Source organism: Acartia tonsa, chromosome 2 (genome assembly GCF_053477335.1).
Source record: "Acartia tonsa isolate MP-2025a chromosome 2, ASM5347733v1, whole genome shotgun sequence".
Classification (NCBI taxonomy): domain Eukaryota; kingdom Metazoa; phylum Arthropoda; class Copepoda; order Calanoida; family Acartiidae; genus Acartia; species Acartia tonsa.
Window position 1 is genome coordinate 52,467,416 of NC_137261.1, and position 23,813 is coordinate 52,491,228.

A 23,813-nucleotide genomic window follows, 5' to 3' on the forward strand; every position below is an offset into this window, starting at 1 on the left:
CCCTCCACCAAAATTTTTTCATACTTTGTCATTTAAAAACTAAAATTGAAAATAAGTGGTTGAATCCCTCCCTCCCTTTATCAAACAGCTAAAGTGCCCCTAGTTGCCTCTAGGGGCGCATTCTCTTGTTTGGGTGAAGCAAAGAAAATTATCTTGGTCGTTTCACAACGGAGTGTGTATGGCACTTCAGAAATCTCTAGCAGCGCACGCCATGTGCCTCCAAAGGAGAAATTAATAAGTGAGGCGGGGGGCAAGAATAAAGTGGAGGGGAGTATGATCGGGAGAGCGGGGAGTGTAAAGAGAAGCGCGGTGGAGTATGGGGGAGTGTAAAGAGAAGCGCGGGGGAGGATGGGGAAGAAAGATGGAAAGCGTTGATATCTCCGGAGCTCTGCAGAGTTAACTTTGCGGCGCAGAACAAGTGACACATCTATACAAGCACAGCAATATTACTAAGAACTTTTTTTAGTGCTTTTTGTATAACATACATTTTGAATATCAAAAACTCAAATTATTTCATTAAGGTAGGTTAGAAAAGTTTTATTACATTCTCTTATCCATTTTCAATAAAAATATTTAGGTTTTTAATTATCATGATTTACCCTCTACAATTGTATATTATTACATTATATATATTTTGTGTAAAATTTTATAAAAAGGAAAGAATAATCCATATTTTTCCTTAAGAAACTAGAAAACTATATCCAATAGTAACATAGGTCAAGCCAATATACAATATGAATATACTTAAGAATAAGATACAGTAAAGCATAATACAGTAATACAATAAGAGCTAAGACTGGAATGCACAAATAAAAATAGGATGGTTGTTAGTTAAGGGTCTGTTTTTATACAGTACATACGGCGTTTTCTTGAGGTTAAATTGAGGTTTCTTACTAATACTATAATGTATAAAACAAAGAGATTTTTTTAACCAAAATTAATAAACCTTTTAGAGGCATTATTCTGATGTTTTTTTTTTGCTTTTGTACTTTTAAAACTTGCATACAATCTGAATCTACTGAGTATCTGTCACCAAAAATAGTTGCATGATTTTCAATGCCTAACTATTCCTAGGCCTTTGTTCCCCTATTTCTATCCCTCTTTCTTTCCCTTTTTAAGCAAATTTACAGCCCTTTCTCCTGCTAAGCCAGAAAGTTTGAAACTTTTATTAGAAAAGTTGTAACAAATAAAAAGGAAATAATAATATTTTCTGGTTTATATTATGAGTATTATATTATTGTACATTTTCACAAGTTTTTTATTTTATTTTCCTGTTTAAAACAATATTTTAAGTAGCGAAGCTTTTCAATATTCGTATTGTCCGTGTGTATTTCCGTCATTAAGTCTGTCTGAAACGTTTCGGGGAAAAAGATTTTCTCGGCACCTATTTAAAATACACGACTAAAATTTCATGTTTACAAAAAGTAAACAACAGCCATGGCAGTCCGACTGCTCTTGTTTTTTACAATGGATTTCCACATATCTTTGGCGTTTTTGGCCCTATTTTAATTTTTTTTGGTGAATAGCGTCAAAACAAAATGAATCTTAGAGATTTTTTTTTTACAAAATTAAATTTCCAAATTAATAAACAAAAACTCTTTATGTTTCTTTTGGTATTTCTATGCTTTGCTACTTTTGAATGTTGTCATCATCGTTTCTTTAAAAAATTGAAACTAGTTGATAATTGTGCGTTTTATTTGATTAAATACTTAACTGTAATATCAAGAAAAAGCATAGAACATCTACAATTTGATGGCGATTTTTCTTCGTTTTTTTCCAGGGTGGCAGGAAGGGAACATTGGATTGTAAATTAAACTGGTTCACAAAAGTTATCTAATACATTAAATTTAAAACTTTGGGAAGAAAACAGTAAAAGTGTCGAACTATGACGTCAGAAAAAATTAACAATTAACCAATGAGAGGCCGCTATATATTTTACCATTGCATTGTGTATACTGGCTTCTCATTGGTTAATTGCTAATTTTTTCTGACGTCATAGTTCGACACTTTTACTGTTTTCCTTTGGGAACTTTTATTAGAACTTGATTAGGTGGTGCAAACCAACAGTGTCCAACAATCTCTACACAGGGGGCACTTTACAACACAATTGTTGCATTTTATTGTCCACTGATGTCTTATCCCCAAAACTCCCTGGTTATTTCTCCACGCATCCCTAACTTTCTCTGCAATTTTGCTTCAATTTTTGTAGCAGAAATTTCACGCCAACAGATCTGAGTTGGTTTATTTGCTGTTTTCAGTTCAGAGTTTACTTAATCAACAAGTTTCCGCGGATAGTGAAATGAAAAAAAGAGTTAAGTTAAAACCTGTTTTGTTAATGCCGAGGGGCCGAAGGCCCGGGATTACAAAACTGGTAATAATTTTATGATTTTTATTTTAATATTCGATTCTATACATGATATTTCATTATAGCTGCGGACTGGTTCTAATCCAGCGGATATTAATCAGTTTCGAAGCCATACTGGAAAAGTTTTGAATAAAACTATCTTTAAGATCATCATTAAATCTTTATATTTCTAAAACAAATTTAATCCTTTATTCCTTTTTATTCGACATGAACTTTAAGACAAAGAATTAGAAAGCTTAACACTTCAATGATACATACATTATATATACTTCTATAGTGCAATTACAATTATCTTGCTGCAACTAGATTAATTCAATCTAATTTTAGGATCACATTATTAAAATTTATTAATAACTTTAAAAACATTTTTTTAAAAATTCGCTCAGCATCTAGGTGAGGACTGACAGTCAAATAGACGAAAACCGTCCCCAAAACTTTAATTTAGAATTACACGTAGTAGCCTAAAACCATGGTGGGACCAATGTGAAGCTCAATCTGTTAAGTAATTAGCTAGCAATATCTTAACGGAAAATCCTTACTACTTTATATAAATGGATTTACTTATTTATTGTATTTGAATGACTATTAATCTATAGATTGAAAATTAGTTTTTGCTCTATATGCAAATTTTTGATTTGATATTTGATTTCCGAAATCTCAGGGGACCAAGAGACATTATACTGTAATACCCAAAGTTTTATAAACATGATCTCTCATTTGTTGGCTTCAAAACTTGTACAAACCTGTTCTACTAATGATTTTAATCTACAGAAGTGGTAATTTTGTATATTATAATTAGTGGGTGGCAATTAATTTATCATCCATTGTCTTATCCTTTAAAATTATAAGAGATTGTGCCAGGGAGGGAGGGGACATTGAGCTGTATAATACACTAGTCCCCAAAGTCTAATAATAACGTTGGGGACTCATACTAAAATTTGATTGGTTGGTTGGTTCATTTAGTTGAGTGTTCAAATGTTTCAACCACTTTTTATATCTACATGAAGGGTAATTTTGTGTATCATCATTGGGGATGTTTTACATTAATTTATTGTCTTATCCCTCTAGATCCTTGGAGATTCTGCTCTGTTTTTGCCAGGCTAATGATTTGCAGGCAGCTGAAATGTGCAACAATATTTAAACCAATCATGCATAAAAAAGATTAGCAGGAAAACTAAGACAATGGAAATTAATGTAAAGTCCCCAAAGTTGCGTAGGCATCATATCTATAAAACTTTGGGGACTAGCAAATTTATAAGTCTATGAGATGTTTTTTTTCAACTTTTACGCTTTTTATAAACATATATTTGCAAATTTTAAATGTTTTTAAGTAGTAATTCTTAAAAGAATTAATCCGCGATAATCTGGGTGGAAAAAAACTGTATTCTAATTGATAATAAATATTATTTTTTAATTAGGATTTAGAATTTATTTATGTTTTTTTTGCCGTGGTATATAATTACGGTTTTCAATTGCAAAAAAATATATATATTTCAAACGATTTTTCCTTATAACAAAGAATTTTAGTATTTCTGTTTATTTTCATATTGAAATAATCTATTTGTTAATTAATGGACAGAAGAACGTACAGGATAACTTTAAAATGCTTCTTTAACGGGAAAATGCCTTTTAAATTTGAACTTTGTATGATAGTAGTGGTTAAACTATTGTCATGCCTTCTTAACTAAGTGTGATTTCTTTAGTTATTAAATTATATATAATCACATTTCTGTTATAGGTTTAGATAGCTTATAACATTTTAAAAAGAGAAGCTTATCTATAATTTGGTTCGGTCCGTATGTCCGTCTAGAACAGATAGCTTTTTTCGTTAATTTAGGCATGTTAGAATCTCAAACTTTGCATGGTGATACCTGTAGTAGTTAGGTACGATTTAGAAGGCGAAGCAACTCTACAATAGCTACAAGAATATCCCTACGTCCATTTTAAACATGTTGATTTAGTTCTGACCCTCTACAAGTGTTAATGTTCATTTTTCCAACAGATTCCGAGGTTCGATTTTATGGATGTTGTCATCCTTGTTTTTATATCACTTTTGTAAGTGATGAAGTGTGAAGAAGAATGATATCCATCTCCCCAGTGCAGGGATATCAAGGGATAAGACAATGGACTAGAAATTATTGTACACCCTTAAATATGTTAAACAAAATTAAAATTAAAGTTCCTGATATTTTTAAGCCAACGAATAATGTATAAAACTGTGGGAACCAGTAATTTTATTCCATTGCCCCCCTCCCTCCCTGAGAAGACAGATATCCATCTATCACAAAATCTATCCATCATATATTGGTGTCTTTTTCTTCCGGAGAATTACAAAAAAATATTTTTTATTTTTCTATATTTAAAAAAAAACATGGATCTTAAAGGATAAGACAATAGAGACAAAGATCAAATTGTGTCAAAAATGGTCAATGTGACGTCATAAAAATGAGGGAGATGAGAGGAGAAGTGGGAAAGAAAACCCCTAAAAAAGAGATGGATAATCCCTCATTTTTATGACGTAACATGGAACATTTTTGACACAATTTGGTCTTTGTCTCAATAGACGATAACTTGATGTACAGTACATCTTTAATGATGACAAACAAAATTACCCTAGATTAAAATTAATGGATAAAAAGTTTGGACACTGCTAGTTTAATGTTATAATACGGAAGTGATCACACTCCTCAACTATCAAGATAACACAGTTATAGCTTGAAAACAAAGGAATTCTTTTTTAAAAAAATAACAGCTCAATTGTTTTTTTTTCTCTTTTTTGTGTTAAATATGATTTACACCATTTTCACTGTATTTTAATGTAAATTTTTGGAAATAAAAATACTTTAAAATAAAGGCTTAGCAGCCAACAAAAAAATGGAAATTAGCCGCCGCAACGAAATGCATTCAACATGGTTATTCAATCCACCATCTTAATAAATTTAAATAGCTGTAAAATAGCGGATTTTTGGCGGCTAAAATGCGGCTACCATACCTTGCCAACAAAAGTCCAGACAGGAACTTTGAAGTTGTCAATCGGAAGAATGTTATTATTATTCAAATCAGAAATATTATACAAATATAGATATTGAAAATATTGAGAAAATTGACGAACTTGTACTTCGGCGAATTTACAAAATATAAAAATGAAGAATTTTTATTTTATAGACAAAAACAAGGATAGTTTTGCCGAAAATATCCTGGGAGGGAGGGGCCATTGGATCGTAAATCATACTGGATCCCAAAGTTTTATAACCACGTTATCTTGTTCATAATCATAATAAGTACAAAAAATATGAGTACTTAAATTTTATTAGATTTTAATTGGTGGGTTCAAAACATGTAGTATCCAAACTTTTAACTTTTACTCTACAAAAGGGATTATTCTGTTTATCATCATTGGGGATGTATATCAATATATCGTCTATTGTCTTATCACTTAAGATACCTGGATATTTTCATTAGAATTAATTAACTTTGTCTATCGAAATCAGTAAGACAGACGTACGTCCATACAATATATATTTATAGAGTAGCTACGGCACTAACAAAGAAACAACAGTAAATACTAAATATAGACACGATTGTTTATAAAAATTATGCTTATCTGATTACATTTATTTTGTAAACTTTTATAAAACAATGCCATGTTCTCGCCCACAAAATAGGAATTGCAGAAAAATTTAATTTTGAAACTCTAAGCTTTTTTAGATTTAAGGTCTTGTTATAGCCCGTCAGTTCGTCCGTAACGGATAGCACTGGTCGTTAAAATTTACTAGGCATTTATTTCAAACTTTGCATGGTTATTAATATTCTAAATATTTTTTGTATATTGATTCCTATAATGATTAATCACAACTTTTTTGCGATGCATCTTTATGATCAGTAAGATTATTTTTGAGACATTTTAAAAGCAATCTTTTTTGATAATGCATAATAACCAATCCTTTAAAAACTAACAAAAATATCATAAATAGGAAAATATTCTCATGCTAATTTCTCAACTTTTTACGCAAAAGAAATTCTTGGAATATGATGAAAGACTCCAAGTAAAAATAATGCTTAATTTTTCATATGAAAAATTGGTGAACAAGGATGACAACATCCAAAAGCAGGAAAACATAGGAAAAAAAGATAGATTAGTATCTTCACACAAAAAATAGAAATCAACTTTTTGGTTAGAGAGACAAAGTATTATATACATAGATTTTCATTGATCACGGGATCTTCGAAATAAAATTAAGAAGTCTATTTCTAAAATCAGCCAAGTAAATCATATTTCGATTGGATTGTACAAACTTTTCCACCAATAATTTAGATCTACTGAAGAAGTAGTTTTGATTATTCTACCTGGGGGGTGTAAAGTATATCAATTTATACCAATGTCTTATCCTTAAGACCCTTGGCTATATAGTAGCTTCGCTACTAAAAAGCACAGTAATGCACAATATGCGCTTTTTGCAGGCCAAAATCACAGGCTTTCTTTTTCACAAGATATTTGGCATAGCATACTTTTACTCTGGCGGCTGGTTCATTAATACACTTCAGAGATAAGACAATGGACAATAAATAAAAATATTAATTAAGTTTGATATTACCCAGTCAAGACATAATAAAAGTCCTCATATTTTGTAAGCCAACGAATGACCGAAATTGTCATTTATAATACATTGGGGACTAGTATGATTTTAGTCCAATGTATGTATGTATGGGGAGAAGATTATGGCTCTCAATTAAAAATACTTCTAAACCATCTTAATTATAATTTAAAAATCTTAATATCAAATTCCTAATGAACTAGACTGCTTAAAGTTTCTGTGGGAGTTTTGCTAAAGACAAATGGATTATTGTATTGGTGTATCATCTGGCTACAACTAGTGTTTATACATTTCAACATAAAAGAATACACTTTGAAAAATAGCGAAAAATTAATCACATATTTAACTCAATAATATCTTTCTTTTACTTAATTAAAAACATATTCCATAATAATTTTTTTGTAACTTTACAAAGTGTATAATAAATCAGCCATGTGACGTCATAAAAATGAGGGATTATCCATAATTTTTCATGGTTTTCTTTTCCACTTCTCTTCTCATCTCCCTCATTTTATGACGTCATATGGCTAATTTTTGAGACACTTTATATAGTTAAAGTTTTCCCAAAACTACCTGACACTCTTTTTTATTACTTAGGGAAAATTTTAGCTGTTGTACAGAAACGTCAATTACAGTTACAATTAACACCATAGTGGTGGTCATAGAGTCTTTCTAATTTTCTCCTTACCAAGGTTGTGTATCAAAGGGGGATTTATTGGCAAGCCACGCGCAACCCGGAAGGGAGAGGATATTGGAATTTAGTTTATACCCTGGGTCCCCTAAGTTTTATAAATACGTCATACACCTTAGGTACTTGATTCAATGATTATATGGAACAAACTTTAAGTGTCTAAAATTTTCCACCAATAATTTCATTTACAAAGATTATATTGACTAATAGGAGTAAGGGGACATTGGTTGGCACCCAAAGTTTTATCACTACGTTTTTTATTCTTATTTATAAAATTATGAGTACTTTTATTGATTTGCGATTGGTTGTTTTCAAAATACTTCAATCTTTTCAACCAATAATTGTGATCTTCAGTAGAGTACATTTGGTTTATCATCACTGGAAAAGTTCATAATTGTCTTATCCCTTAAGATCTATATAGACTGCCAGTATATATAACCTTACTTGCTTCGACGGTAGAGTTATTTCCGCTTATAAATGTTTATATTGGCATTTCTCTAACTGTCTTAGTTAACCACATTCCAGAGATCTTAAGGGATAAGACAATTAGATTAATTTACTTCCTCAATGATTATAAACATAATAACCCCTTCTGTTGATTAAAATAATTGGTTAAAAGTTTGGAACTAACCTATAAAACTTACCAGTAAAATGTCCCCTCGCTCCCTGGAACAAATTCTTATAGGAAATTAATTTGTTAAAGGGAAGAAAAGATTAAATATTAATACCCTAGGAAGTAGTTAATGTCTTAATATCAATCAGTGTTTAATATCTTAATTTATTTAAGTCAGGGATCATAGGGGATAAGGTAATGGATAATGAATTGATAAACAAAATTACCCCTTCTGTAGATTAAGGGTTGTATAAACCAATAAGATTTAAGAAAAAGTTCAAAAATTTTCATGCTTTTTAAGACTTTAGGGACCAGTATAATTTACAGTCCAATGTCCCCTTCAAGAAATTTTAATTGCTTTACTTTCTTTTTCATTAACATACTATTAAAAGTAATACAACCCATAATAAAATGGTTTAATTTTGTTTTATTATCCGGTTTTTTAATAACTTTCTTAAATTCTTTTCAATTAGTTTTCTAAAAAATTTCCCCCAAATTGGATGTCGTCAAAAGTGGTTGACATAAACATTAAACATATGTCATAAAAAAGTAAATCATATGAGAGAGAGGAACTCAGGGATTTTAAGGGATAAGACAATTGATGAAAAATCTACAAACATCCTCATTAATTATAAACAAAATTACCCCTCCTTATATTTGAATTATTGGAAAAAATGTTTGGACAATAATAGTTAGAACCAAATAATGAGAATTTAATGAGAAAAATGTATTGATAAAACTTTGGGGACCACTGTAATTATTAATCCAATATCCCCTCCCCGCCCTGGGGAAACCACTATTTCTCTTGACTTTTGAACCCTTGTTTAATGGCTGGATTAATTAAAATTAATGGCTGTTTTAAACAATAGTCTCCTCCGGAAATGAGGGCCCTTTAATAAAACAAGGATGACAACATCCTTAATGAGCGAGGCTTTAAAATCAGACAATTGGACATCAACACTTGTAGAGTGTCAAGACTTAATATTAATTTATGATTGTAAAAAAAATTGTATATACATTTATTCGTTTAAGGACATACTTACAATTTTAGGATTTGAATAAACTTTGCATCAAATATTATACCATGTTGTCCTAGGATTTACTATCATAAATTTGCTACGTCTTAAAACTGTATCTATCTGCTAAAAGAACCATTATGCAAAGTTTGAAAACTATAGGACAATGCAAACATGCTTTAACTTAAACGATAAAAGTTATACGTCATAAACGAACAAACCCTGGCTAAAAAAAGCTTCGCTTTTAAAAGGTGAGGTGTAAAAAAAAGAAAAGATAATGAGATAAAAGAAATACCCCAAAAAATCAATTTTCCCACTGCAACAATAAATGTATGTAGTTTGAAACAATAAAACTCAATTTTCTCCTTTGTCTTTTCTATGTTTGATTAAATTTCAATTGTATTTTTTTCTCCCCAAAAACATTGCCTTTTAAAATTACAAAAAAAGGATTAGACAATGGATGATAAATTAATGTTCATACCCAATTATGATCTTCAAAATTATTTACATGGAAATCTTTGATGAAAATATTTTAACACTCTTTAACTTTGGGTACCAGTACAATTTACTCTCCATGAATACAAGAATATTTTGGGGGATTTTAATTTGTATTTTTATCAAAATAAGACAGAAAATGCAAATGTGTAAAAAAAATGAAATATTATTAGACGTAAACAAATGAAGTGCCAACCCTTTTACAAATAGAGATTTAAAATAAAGTTAATAGATTTTGATGCACACTCAATTATGTACATACTACCCATTCCAGATTTAATAAAGGAAAATTTCCCAAGTTTTTAATTCATCGAATTAGAGAACGTGTATTTAAATCTTTGGATCCACGTAAATTTACAGTCCAATGTCTCCTCGCTTCTTAGATTTAATTGTGATAAACCCTCTATTTTTGTACCTCTTAAATATGGAATCAAGCTGGCTCTATGAATATTGAATATCTATACAGGGATCTTAAGGAATAAGACAATTTATATACATCCCCAATGATAATAAACAAAATGTATTACTACTTCTGTAGATTAAATTATTTGTTGAAAAGTTTCGTATCACCTAGTCAAAATATATGAATTGTACCTAAAGTTTTTAAAGCCAACTCGGTTATAAAACTTTGGGTACCAGTGTCCAATGTCCCCTCACTTCCCTGATATATTTCCAACTCTGCGGGTCATTTATTTCACCCCATCCGTCCCGTCACCCCACTAACCAGTGAAAACTTTTTGACGTTTGTGCAAAAAAGGTTTTGATTAAATACACCGCGCTAAATATTTATGCAAATTTATTTAACCCCCCGTGCTAGCTTCTATAACAGGATGGCAGGAAAATTCAGGGTCCAATTTTGTACTGAATATATTTTGTACAAATATTAGAAAGGTTTATTTACAAAAATGTACAAAGCAAAGATGTTTTTAGAGCTTTTAACTAATATGAGCAGTACTCTTGTACTTTTGTATATTCTTGGAATACTTGTTATCTGTCATCATATTGCAAGATTTATTTATGGATGTGCAAATATTATTGCAACTGAAGAGTTATTATTATTTTGCATCAAGGCTTTTCGGTTCCATTGGAATTCAGTCCACACGGGATTCAACCCACGGAATTCAGCCCAGCGGGATTCAACCCAACGGTATTCAGCACACACGGGATTCAACCCACGGAATTCAGCCCACACGGAATTCAGCCCACATGGGACTCAACCCACGGAAATCAGTCCATATGGGACTCAACCCACGGAATTCAGTCCATACGGGACTCAACCCACGGAATTCAGTCCATACGGGACTCAACCCATGGAATTCAGTCCATACGGGACTCAACCCATGGAATTCAGTCCACACGGGATTCAACCCATTATATATCTAAAATTACCAGTTTTCAAAAATATTTTTTTTTAAATTTGAGATTCAACCCAACGGTATTCAGCCCACACGGGATTCAACCCACGGAATTCAGCCCACACGGAATTCAGCCCACATGGGACTCAACCCACGGAATTCAGTCCATATGGGACTCAACCCACGGAATTCAGTCCATACAGGACTCAACCCACGGAATTCAGTCCATACGGGACTCAACCCATGGGATTCAACCCATTATATATCTAAAATTACCAGTTTTCAAAAATATTTTTTTTTAAATTTGAGAACTAAATTTTTAAGAAAATAAAAAAAAAAGTTATGAAAAAAGTTTATGTAAATTTTTTTTATTGTAGAAATTATTTTAAGTAGGTATAAAATATGCTTTTTAAAAAAATTTGAGAAAAAAGAATTATTTTCTCAAAATTTGTTTCTCAAATTTAAAAAAAAATATCTGTTTTTAAAACTGAGAATTCAGTCCACACGGAATTCAACCCAATATATATATAAAATTCTCAGTTTTAAAAACAAATAATTTTTTTTTCAAATTTGAGAAACAAATTTTTAGAAAATAATTCTTTTTTCTCAAATTTTTTTATAAAGCATATTTTATAAAATAAATTCTACAATAAAAAAATTTACATAAACTTTTTTCAAAACTTTTTAAAAAAATATTCTAAAAATTTTTTGCTCAAATTTAAAAAAAAAATATTTTTTTTCAAACTGGTAATTTTACATATATAATGGGTTGAATCCCGCGTGGACTGAATTCCGTGGGTTGAGTCCCGTATGGACTGAATTCCGTGGGTTGAGTCCCGTATGGACTGAATTCCGTGGGTTGAGTCCCGTATGGACTGAATTCTGTGGGTTGAGTCCCGTATGGACTGAATACCGTGGGTTGAATCCCGTGTGGGCTGAATACCATGGGTTGAATCCCGTGTGGGCTGAATACCGTTGGGTTGAATCCCGCTGGGCTGAATTCCGTGGGTTGAATCCCGTGTGGGCTGAATTCCAATGGAACCAGGCTTTTCATTAATTTTACTTGTATGTCTATGGGTTTTATTGGGGATAATTTAATGTATATCCCTAATGATGATAATCAATTATACCCCTTTTTTTAATAAAGATATTTGGTTGATAAGTTTAGTTAGGTTTGGCCCAAGCAATTAAGAATTTTTAAAAGTACATGAAATTTTTGAGAACTTGACTAAAATTTTGGGTAACATTAAAGTTTAAATCCAATATCCCTGGCTTTATGCTTGTGGATTAGCCTGACCCGTCAGAAATTATCTATATCTGACATTCATTTTAATATTTATCAATTTTTTGCTAATCTAATTTTCTTGTTCATTTACTAATATCCATTTATTATACATTATTGGTCAGGTAAATCTTAACACTGAAATTCCATCTCTAACGGCATCTAATTAAATTAAGTTCATCCAAGGAGGACAGACGAATGGATAGACAGACAGACAGACAATACTCAATTTTTTCTTTCTAAAAAATACACGTTTTTGATAAGAACATAAAGGAAGCATAAACAAAAATATTGGTTTAGTTTCCAAAACCACAAATTTTGTGTCTTTTTTTCAATTTACTGTTGTACGAAGATTAATAGTAACACGATGCAATAATTGGTAAATAAAAATAGAAATTTGTCTCGCTAAGATAATTTGGGCCATGCCAGCAAAACAATAAATATCAACAGGGTGATCACAAACTTTTTTTGATGTTTAAAAACTATTAAAAAACAAATATGTATATTACCAATTTGAGACTATATTTTTAAGTGTTGTTAATTAATCTACCCAAACCTTTGTAATTTAAATTTAGAGATGTGGTAATTTTGTTTGTCATCAATGGGATGTAGACTAATTTATCGTTCATTGTCTTTTCCCCTTAGATAAATACCTACATTAAAGTCCTTTTAACAATTAAAAGTTTTCAATTTGTTTGGTGGACACCCTGTATAAAAAAAGGTAGAAAGTCAACTAAAAAGCAGTTAGAAATAAATTTGTCACGCGTTGAGCATTAAATGAATTCCTTATTTTAACAAAAAAAAGTAGTACTTATAATGACATATATCAAGTAGTCTGAGAATGTATACAAGTTTAAAAGTACAAGGACAAATAACCTCTAAATACTGCTTATAAAATATGATCTAATATTTTTTAGAATGTTAGCTGGAGAAAATTTTCTAAGTACAAATATAAATATTGTACAAAATCGGACCCTGAATTAGCCTGTCATCTTGCTTATAATGCTTTTACTCTTCACTAATAACTATTATTTTTACACTTTTTTTCAAAATTATTTAAGTTTAATTTATTTGACATATTATATTTTGCAAAATTCGTTGCAAAAGATTTATCAAATTTAAAAGAATATCTTTCAATATATTTTTGTTTAAAGAATGATTAAAATTTTAAATTTATAAATTTACCCTTTCTGTAAATTAAAATCAATGTTGGATAAGTTGGAAAACCGAAGGCCTTTGCAAAATAATCAAGATCCCAACATTTTTATCTGGCGAATGAGAGATCTTGTTCTAAAACTTTGTGGACTAGTATAATTTCTGGTAATATTTAAGTACTTCTTGATCTAAAAAAAACAATTAATTTCTCTTTTTAAAATTACTGTTAAGAATTTTATAAATTTATGATTTATAACAACACAGGGAGGGACAACTATTGGACTATAAATTACACAGGTACCCAATGTTTTATAAATACACATTGATTGGTTTAAAATCTTTAGGTACTCTTATTGAATCTTGATAGCTTGTACAAACTTCTGACCAATAATTCAATTCTAATCTTACATAATTTTGAGTTTAAATCGAATTATCATCCATTGTCTTATCCCTAAAGATCCGTGAAGAAAATTGAAGATTCTACTAGTTAGTTGCACCTATGAAGTGAGATTAGGCATGAAATATTGGATAGTACAACATATGCTGTCCTGCAACTGCTCTAGTTATTTGCAGTAAAGCTTTTCTTTAATTATTTTTATCTCATTTTTCAATAAAAAGTTTTTTATATAATACCCAATCGGAAATTAAATGTATATTATACAGGGACTATCGTCTGGGCCTCTAGCATTCTTTATATCTCATTTTCCAATAAAAAGTTTTTTTTTTATAGCACATCGGAAAAATAAATATATATAGGGCTCTGCCCCTAGCTTCCAAAGGATCTTTATACGAAGTAGGGGAGATAAAATATCATAAAACCATCTCGATGCACCCATGAGAAGCTTCCTTACAATAAAGAACTTAACGGTTCAGTGGTTAACGGTGGTCTCAATAGCAGACGTAAAAGCTTTACACTTTACCTATTAAATATCAAGAGCTCAAATTATTCTTTTATAACAATCAATTGTTTGGAGTATTATCATTAAATTCGCTGTTTATTAATACTCTTATCCTTGTTGTCTGAAACACTTAAGCTCGCCACCAATTTTCAAATTAATTTTGAGTTATTAAACCATTTAACTAATCACTTTCACTGGCCCCCATTCTTTTTTTTTACACAATTGTCTGGACCAATTTCTTTTTTAGTAGCAAAGTTATTTCCTAATTCAATTTTTCCATCCGTCTGTCTGTCCATATGGGCTTTTTTTTACTTCTATTTAAAATAAAACTGTTGATTTTTGAAGATACTCTTAACCAGCATTTATTTTTCAACTTTCTTGGTCCGTTGGTCTCTTGGTCATGCTACAAAAAGCCTTTAGGCATCTGCTGTATATCATTTTGTCCGTTTTAGTCTTCGCTACCAACTGTTGTTGTCATCCTTGTTTTTTTAACCAAGTGCAAAGTGCCATCGCTTAGAGATTTTTATCATCTTAATTTAATGGATTTTCATAATGGGTAGATTTCTTAATGTGTCACTAAAGAATAGAATTGAAAAAAGGATCTATTGTAAGTTCTTTTAAAAGTATTGCACCATATAAATATCTTTTATATAATACATTTTTTAGAACATATAATTTTATACAATTAAATAATCTTTAATTGTCCATAGTTCTCCATTTTAGGGAAGCTTCACAGATATCCCGGAATGGTTTTAGACTATTTTCTTAAATCCCTCTTTAATACAGAGCCTACAGATGCTGGCATGATATGATAATTTGATTAAAACTTTAAATAACTTAATTTTTTACCATTTTTAAATAGATAAATTTTTAAGGTAAGATTTAAAAAGTGATAAAAATTTTATGTTTATTACGTGAGAGTTAGTAAATGTTTAAAATATTCAGTCTACCTTAAAAAATCTCTTAATTTCTCTCTTTTAATTTTATAATGTCTTTAATTGAGGGACATTTAAAATAAAATAAAACATGGATGCCTTAATACATAAAAGCGAAGCTCAATAACTTAAATCATGTCTAGAGAATAAGACAAATTATCCCCTAATTAGATTAGAATTATGGGTTGAAAAGTTGAGACACTGATTGTTTTAACCAATCAATCAAAATTTCAGAAAATTCCCAAAAAGTTTTTAAGTAAAAATGTGTCTACTCGAATTACCTTATTAGTCTAGGAATCACAATACTAAGTTAAACGGGTTCTAAGCTTATACCATATCGGAACAGGAATATTCCAACAATGTAAAGCTACAGTCTAAATGTAGAAAAGCTTCGCTTTTAATAAAATTAAACGAACGGACATAATTTCTCCCCACCCTCTTTAAGAATTTGACACAATTCCCCTCCCCCCCCCCGAAATTATTTTACGTGCGTGTGTGTAAATAGCCCCAGGACATACATTGTGTTTTCACTTAAATATCATACACAAGATATAATTCATGTTTTTATTACAACATATAATAGTTGGACGGATGACAATATGTCACATTTCTTAATAAGATAAACTAATATTAATATATTAGAGTAAAACACTTGAGGGAGAAAGGGTTAAATAACTGTATCTCCCCATCGCATCAACCTTGTGCAACCTTTCTATTGGGTCATTAAAAATCAACCAATGCAATGGTGTCGCTTATATTAATACAGTTAAGTATCAAAAAATAAGTTAGAAGCAGAAGAAGAAGGTCTATGAAATAGGAAGGGAGGTAGTTGAATGTATATACATCTATACTATAGATATATAATTAATATAAATTAAAGTTCTTTGATATTTATTATTAGCCATTATTAAAAGAGCGTTATCAGTGATGTAGGAGATATAAAACAAAGATGTATAACACGTTCTCTCATTCGTTAAGGGATACATATTAAAAATATCCACCCCCCAACTGTATAAAGACAGGAAAGGACAAAAATAAGAGGGGTGAAGGGGGTGGGTGGGGTGGGGGGGGGGGTATTAGTCATGGAGAAATCACAGGAAGCCGGGCAATTAGCGTTTTTTTGGAAAATAATTTTTCCAAAATTCACAAAAGGGTTGATTTTTTTGTATGAGCAAGTATAAGCATGACTATATAAAAAATAATCATTTAGTCCATTCATTTAGAAAAGTTGCTTTTATTTAGATTCTGTTAAGAATTTAATATTTATTCGATGGGGCAAAAACTTTGAATTTTGATTGGTTGGTTTCAAACTAGAAGTGTCTAAACAATACAACCAATAATTTTCATCTGCAGACAGGGCGAATTTTACTTAACATTTGGGATGTATACTAATGTTGCTTCCATTGTCTTATACCTTTTTATATCAAAGAAAAATGTTTGCAAAAATCATAATTGAATTAATATGAAACGCTGTAGTAACCCATTTTAATTACATAAGAAAAATTATATTTTTTTACTATTGATATTTCCCTGAAAATATTTCAAATATTCCATTTGTTGTGTAAATGTTTATGCGGTTTTTACAACCATATCCCCCCCCCCCTCTTTCAGTGGAGGGGCGTGGCTATCTTATGGTTTAAGAAGTCCTACATGTGCTTGTAGGAAATTCTTACTTCCGTCTTGTTAGCCCTAAGTGATTATTACGGATAGGTAACCCAAAGAAAATAAGATTAGGGATACGGCAATGGACAATAAATTGATGCAGATCCCCAATTATGATAAACAAAACACTTCTGTATATCAAAAATTTTGGTGGAAAAACTTGTACCAAGCAATCAAGCTTTATACATGTTTAAATTTTACTTTGTGAGAAACATTTTTATCCTTTTTTGGCTTTTCTACTTTTGGACAATAATGTCCCAGTTAAAGTATTATCTTGGTATATTGTAATAGTTATTTCTCGCATCGTATTATAAACGGCTTTCCGCGGATATAGAATGTACAATTATAAGATTAAAACCAGTTTTTTAGCCCCTAGGTGCCGTAGGCACGGGCTAAAAAAAGCTGGTTTTAATTTTATGATTGTACATTTCCATATTCGTAGAAAGCTGGATATAATACGATGCGAGACATAGTTTTTTCGTATGGATGAGAACCGGTTCCTATCCACCGGATTCGAATGAATACGAGAAAAGTAATTATCCATTTTATAAGAACTAGCGGCTACGCCCCTAGAGGCCTCTAGTGACACTTTCAATGTTTGGTTTTTTTTGGTTCAAGTCTCTACGATACCTGTCTATGTTGCGTTGAAATCTCTATGCGTAAAAACCCTGGTAAGGAGAACCAGATCGGTTCCGCGGTTAGCGAGATCCTTTTGTACAAACATACAAACACACAGACAAACAGACAGACATCCTATTACTTTAGTGTAAGGATAAAAGCCTAATCATTAAAAATGTTAGGAAATCAAAATGACTTGTCTATATGTTTAAATTAAATTGCAAAAATGAGCCTAATTTTGATTCTCACTCTCCCAGAACTAAATAAAAGATTAAACAGTTACCCATCTCAAAAACTATAATTATCAGGCAGAAGGGAGGGGACATTGGACTGTAAATTATAATGTCACCAACAGTTTTATAAACACGATTTTTTATTAGTTGGATCAAACACTTTCTGATTTATTCAAACTAGCAGTGTCATGAATTAAAAAAGGGGTAATTTTGTTTAACATTAATGGGGATGTACATCAATTTACCCAATGTCTATTGTCTTATCCCCTAAGATCCCTGATGATTAAATACTCGGATGACAAATTGCAAATTTTAAAAATTGCAAACATTTAGCAGAGATCAACTCAATAGCTTTAATTATAAATACACACACACACACACACACACATACCCACACACACACACACTCACACACACACACACACACAACCCTGAAAAAGTGCCAACTAATGCGAAAATAATTGTCTCTTGGATAAGATTTCATAATAATAATTTAGTTGGATATAGCATTACAATGATAGTTTTAGTGACATCTTGTTCCACAGGGACATTAAGGAGTAAGACAATGACCGATAAATTAATGAACACCCCCAATTATGACAAACAAAATTATTCTTATGTAGATTTAAAAAATTGGTGGAAAAGTGTGGACACTGCTAGTTTTTACTACACAACCGAGATTTTAAGTTTATGAATAATAAACAGTGTTCAGAAAACTTTGGGGACCAGTATAATTTACAGTCCAATGTCCCCTCCCCACCTTCCTGGAGTTAATAGGAGACAAATATTGAGACAGAGAGAGGAGAGTGAAAACATAAATTTAATAGATCATAAACCTTCCTATAAAATTGTTTCTTCATAAAAAGATTATTGGTTTAGCCTTTTTATCCATCTATAAAAATGTGAGTCTGTAGGAACACAGTAATAGTGTCTGACTGATTATGACGTAACAAAAAAAAATTAGCCAATGAGAGGCCACTATAAATTTTACCATTAGTCAATAACGGCCTCTCATTGGCTAATGTTTTTTTGGTACGTCATAATCAGTCAGACACTATTACTGTGTTCGCCTGTAGCTTAAGATATCACTAACCGCTGAACCACCATGGTTCTCCTTTACAGTGAAGCTTCTTATAGGTCCAGAACAGTTTTATAACTATTTTGGGGGAGGTTACCTCCACCCTCCCAAGAGAAATCCTTTCACCTCACCCTCCAAAAATGTTAAAAACTTTGTTTTCTAAAGCAAAACTAAAATCTTTTTAGTCTTAAAAACATTATATTTTTATTTATTGGCCTTATTTTGTTTCCAACGCCTTATCCTTATAAAAGTGAAAGGGATCAAATGGTTTAATATGTGAAAGTCCTAGCTCCTAAAATTAGGGAATTTTAAACCAAATGTTAAGAAGATCCCTAAGATACTAACTCTATTTGAATACACTATTTTGATTTTAGTTTTTAAAAAAAGAAAAAAAATAATTTTTTTGGAGAGTTTTCATTTTTTTTTGGGGGGGGGGGGGGGGTGTTGGGGGTGTCCCACCCCCCAAGAAAATAGTTTTTAACCTTCCCGGGACCTATGAGAAGCTACCCTGTAAAGGAAAACTTGATTGGTTAGCGAGATCCTTCGGTACAAACAAACAGACAAACAGACAGAAAGACAGACATCGTTCTACTTTGTATTATAGATATATGTATATAAAGGTGATTGAATCGTCTTATTTATTTCAAATCTTGCAATTAAAATTAGATAGAAAAGTGATCTTGAGAGATAAAGAAATGGAGATTAATTGATTTATATCCTCAATTACGATATACCAAATTACCCTTTCTGTTGATTAAAAAGTTTTGACTTTGCTAGTTTGAACTATCCAATCAAAAATCTAAAGTTTTGGGCCATCTAATGTGATTATAAATGTGGTTATAAAACTTTGGGTACAATAATAATTAGCAAGCAAATGTCTCCTCCCTACTAGCAAAATAATATTTATTGTTTATTTGAAAATAAATCGCATGGCAAGGGCCCCCAAATCATGCTTGCTAGAAAACAGAACATATGACGATAAAGAGCTGACAGTATAGATACACTGTCAATTATACAGAGCTTTTGGGCCATCACAATATCTTTTTTTTTGTATTTGTATTGTATTGTGTTTTTTTTCTATAAATAATATCAGAGAGAGAGAGAGGACAATGGGCTGTTTATTACACTAGTCCCCAAAGTTTAATTATAACGTTTTCTTATTCGTTGGATTTACAACTTTAAGTACTTTAGTGAATTTTGATTTGTTGGTTAATTAAGTTAGGTGTTTAAACATTTCAACGACTAATTTTAATCTACAGAAGGGGTAATTTTGTGTCTTATTTTTGAGGATGTATGTACATTTATTTAACGGCCATTGTCTTATCCATTAAGGTACCTGAAATTATATCATTTTCGATTGGTTTTGAATTTACAGAGCAATTTTGTGTATCATAATTGGGGTTGATCCTAAAGATGCCAAGATTGTTAAAGCTTTTTTTACATATTGTTACAATTACATAATATTACATAACCTTTTTTTCACATACTCTTATTATCATTACTATTTTTTTTTCTAAATTCCAATGTAATTGCAATGATTAAAAATGTATCAAATTATCAAGAAAAATGATTAGAGTATTACACAATTTTTTCACTGACCAAGTAAAAGTAATCATCTAAAAAAATGTAAAATTGTAGTCAAATGTAGGCCAAATGAGATCATTCACACACACACACACACACACATAAATTTCAGTTTCAATCAGAATGCACCAATTATGTGTAGATCTTACAAACCAACCAATTTTATGCCAAAAGCAAAATTTTCAAATATCTTAGTATCGCAGCTAGTCTTAAACTCGTTTATATCTGTACGTCTGTCTCTATATTCGTCCTTAATTCTGTGTTAATCAAAATAAATTGCGCATTTTTAAGCTAATTCCGCAGTAATTTATAAAATTTTTGGTTAGAACAACAGCTTGTGAGAAAAACTGACAATTATATCCAACGTTATTCTGCTCCTTCATAATATTTTTACAATTTTTATCCTAATTCTCATAAATTCCTTAGGAAAATGCAGGGATATTAAGGGATAAGACAATGGACGATAAGTTGATGTGCACCTTCAATTTTGTAGATTGAACTTATTTGTAGAGTTTGGATACTGCTAGTTTGTACAACCCAATCAAGGACTTTAAGCAACTCAAACAAAACAATGATATGTTTATTAAACTTTGGGTACCAGTATAATTTAGAGTCCCATGTCCACTCCCTCCCTCCGGCCCTGGTAAATTGTGTGTCCATCAATACTGATATAAAGTAACATATTGCATTTATTGCAGGACACCCTCCCATGTCTACACACACACACACACACACACACAAACAGGCCATCTGCCATAGTATTTTGGAACAGAAGGGAAATTATTATTTTTTAATGGATTTTTATTACAGTTTTTAATTGCTTCAACCATAAGTTTTATTATTTTATATGATGGCCAAATAATTTAATATTACATTATTTTGGTTTTAATTTACTTAATCCTTTTATAAAAGTAAAATTATATCCACCCTCCTCTAATGGGACCTAATGTTCCACATTACCTCAAAGGCCCATAAAGGCCTATAAGTTTTGACTTAGAAAGCTTTATATAGGTCATTCTTTTCTAGAAGATTTTCTAAGTACCCTTTTTATTTTGCAAATTTGGCCTTTTTAATAGCAATACAATTGAACATGGCAAAAAAAATTTGCAAGGAAAAATAAGAATCACGAAAAAGGATATGAAAATTTTCTATTGACAAAATTCGTGTTTTATAGGGAAATTTAGACGGAAATAGTACATAAGAATATAGTATTTAAATATAATTATACGTGCAGGATATTGAGGGATAAGACAATGGGTTATAAAATGATGTAGACCCCAATAAAATTGTCTCTTCAGGGGATTAAAGTTGTTTGTTTTAAAACTGCTAGTTAGTACCAACTAATCAAGATTTGATTAAAACTCCACAAAGTTTTTATGCTAGCGAATAAGAGAAAGTGTTTAAAAAACTTCCCTTCCTTCCTGGTTTAAATATAATTATACTTTAGACTTGATAATCTGTAATTAAATTAAACTAAAGTCAAAATAAAGCAACTGTCTTACTAAGGTTTTCGGTCGGTCGATCGGTCGGTATAGATTTTCTCTTTATACATAGTAAAGTTTTACCAGGGATGGAGGGGACATTGGACTGTAAATTAATGTAGTTTGTTGGGTCATGTAAAAGAAACGAAGTTGGGGGTTTCGTCGTAATTTCACAGTAGCTTTTAAATGGTTATTTTAGTTTAGGTTATGATAGGTGATTGTCCCGCAGGGTTAGAGCCCCCTGCAGGGGCTAGAAATAGGAGAAAAGCTACTGTGAAAATATGTTGAAACCCACAACTTCGTTTCCCTCAAATGACCCAATTTGTTTACTTAAAAACCTTGGATACATTTATTAAATTTTAAATGAGGTGTAAATTTTCATCAACAAGTTTTCAATATTTTTTTTTATCCCTTAATATGCGTGAGCTATACAGTTTTATATTATATTCAACCAATATTTTTTGTATTCTTTTGTTATATTGAAAGTTGAAAGGGTTATTTTGTCATGCCCTGTAAGAAATCATCACTTATAGGGTGGCTTTAAATAAATCACAATACAGGAAGAGGTTTCTCTAAAGGAGAGTCTTACTTCTTAATAATTTATAATTGATAGAAAAAACATAGTCAAAAACTTCAGCAATTTAGATATCTTAAGGGATAAGACAATGAACGATAAGTCGATGTAGAATTAAATTTTTAACATTATTTAGTTTATAACCAATCAAAATTAAATAATAATAGTACAGCAATTAATATGTTCGGATTATAACTCATTGGGTAAAGGGTACCTTGTAATTTACAGTGCAATTTCTCTTTCCTCTCTGCTTTAATAGTTTTAAGTATAAAATTTCTAAGCTTGTGAATTTCCTTTGAAACCTATTTTACATTTGAAGAAGAAAATTGAATAGTACATGAAAAATCAAGTATATATTATTAAGTGAAATTTACATTGTTGTACTTTCACAAGGAAATGGGCGGCAACTGATTAAGAACCAATAAAAACCTTACTGAAATAAATCAATAATTGGCTAAGCATTAGTTGTAAACACGGAGGGAGGAGGCATTGAACTGTAAATTATACTGGTCTCCAAAGTTTATATTCTCATAGTTGGCCTATAAACTTTGGGTACTCGTATTAAATCTTGATTTGTTAGTTTAATTTAGCAGTGTTTAAACTTTTTCACCAATCATTTTCAGAAGGAATAATTTTATTCTTCTTTATTGGGGAAGCATCTATTTAATGTCTATTGTCTTATCCCTATAGTCCTCTGATTAGAAGTACTCTGCAATTATCTCAAATTAATCAATTTAGAAAACACCCTAATTTAAGCCACTTTTTTAGTATCGGGTTAATTTAGTGTCTCATTTTGTACAGCATATAATGAGTTTTTCGAGTTTTAAAAATATTTTTTACAAAATTAATATAATCAATAAAAACCAAAAATTTAGAGGCCGTATTTTATTGGTTATTTGCACTTGTACTTTTAAAATATTTGTACATTTTCGGTCTACTCGGTGTCTGTAATCGCCTATTTTAAGCCACTTTTCCCCCCTTTATTTATAAAAGCAATTTGATTTAGTGGATTATGAGAAATTTTTTTTTTTGACAAATATGGGAATGAAAGGGTTATAACCTCTCACACACACACACATTTATACAAACCACACACACACACACACATTTATACAAACCACACACACACACACACATTTATACAAACCACACACACACACACATTTATACAAACCACACACA

The 23,813-nt window shown here is 30.8% G+C and overlaps 1 protein-coding gene across 2 annotated transcripts in view; it reads left to right on the forward strand.

Moving 5' to 3' along the window:
• The first annotated feature begins 392 nt into the window (after positions 1 to 392).
• Positions 393 to 23,813, forward strand: part of LOC145312156 (uncharacterized) — an 83,084-nt gene continuing 59,663 nt past the window's right edge. For both annotated transcript variants that reach the window (XM_080151305.1, XM_080151306.1), the window contains exon 1: positions 393 to 521. The gene's annotated coding sequence lies outside the window, so the exon portion shown is untranslated. The remainder of the gene's footprint in view (positions 522 to 23,813) is intronic.